This window comes from Solanum tuberosum, unplaced genomic scaffold, assembly GCF_000226075.1.
Source record: "Solanum tuberosum cultivar DM 1-3 516 R44 unplaced genomic scaffold, SolTub_3.0 scf00119, whole genome shotgun sequence".
NCBI classification, from domain to species: domain Eukaryota; kingdom Viridiplantae; phylum Streptophyta; class Magnoliopsida; order Solanales; family Solanaceae; genus Solanum; species Solanum tuberosum.
This window is the reverse complement of record NW_006239045.1, coordinates 442,595-443,759: the sequence shown is the minus strand read 5'-3', so window position 1 is coordinate 443,759 and position 1,165 is coordinate 442,595. Positions and strand designations below refer to the sequence as shown.

The 1,165-nt window shown below is 18.7% G+C and overlaps 1 long non-coding RNA gene across 1 annotated transcript; it reads right to left on the bottom strand.

The window, feature by feature from the left end:
• Positions 1 to 96: 96 nt before the first annotated feature.
• LOC107061161 (uncharacterized) lies at positions 97 to 443 on the bottom strand. The gene is made up of 2 exons (XR_001473801.1): positions 265 to 443; positions 97 to 166 (listed from the first exon to the last, which is right to left on the bottom strand). It is a non-coding gene; the product is annotated as an uncharacterized lncRNA (long non-coding RNA).
• Between the last annotated feature and the right edge of the window lie 722 nt (positions 444 to 1,165).

Here is a 1,165-nt window from a genome sequence, read left to right as displayed (position 1 = left end):
ATTATTTTGGCAAAAGAGGAATTATTATTTTTTAAATTAAATTTATTATTATAATTTATAATAAATAATAAATTTGAGTTATTAAATTTTAAAAAAAAGAAGAAGAAATTTCTTGTCACAAGCTATGCAACCCTTCAATCCTCAACATGCTATGCAATCCTTCAATCTGGAAAAAAAAAATCACACTATTTTAAGTCATTTCGTCATAGTGCATAATAAAGATAATCATTAATAAATATGAAATAATTAAGAAATAGAACTTACTGAACATTTTCGGCAAAATTATGTGAATCATCTTCTTCAGTTATAAAATCCCAGATGATTGCATATATGTTAGCACATACTATGTCTTCATTGCAATATTTTTTAATAGTTCGTCAATTTATTTTTGTATCCAACATATATTTTTTCAAATAATAGCATAAAACATCATTCTCTATAATGCAAATATTTAACAATTTGTAAATAAATTGATATAAAAACAAAATAGTAGTAAATAATTAATTTAAATATTTAACAGATTTTTTTAAAAAATGGGAAGTTATTTTTTTAAAAAAAAAAACATGTGGTACGATTATTTACTTCTATTTAAAATATAAAAGTATTCTTTTTCTTTAGATTTTCAAATTTAAAATATGTTTAGTTTTAATTTAAGATTGTAAATTAATTTTGTAAATATAGTATAAATTATGTTTAAAAAGACTCCATTGTGCATACGTATTCTTTTCTTTAAAAAAGATTTTCCGATTTAAAACGTTTAAAAAATTGTTTTTTTTTTTAAATATTGAAATTTTTCCTCGATTAAATGACTTTAAAAAATCAATCTTTTTACTAATTTATAAATTAGATTTAAAAAAAAATAGTAAATATATGTTTTAAAATGTTGACATTTGTCATTATTTGTGTAAGTTGATGACATGTGTCTATTTTGTTTTAAATTTCAAATTTATAATATTTAATTATTTATATAATTTTTATTTTTTATTATTTAAAATTCTGAAAATTCATGGTGCTGACATGTGGTCTTTTTTCTTCTCCTATTATATATAGATAGATTATTATTATTATCATTATTATTAATGATAATAATAATAAGAGTTAAGTTATTAATTTTTATTTATTGAAAATGGTTGATTCACAACCCTTCTGATTTTCTTTTTCATTT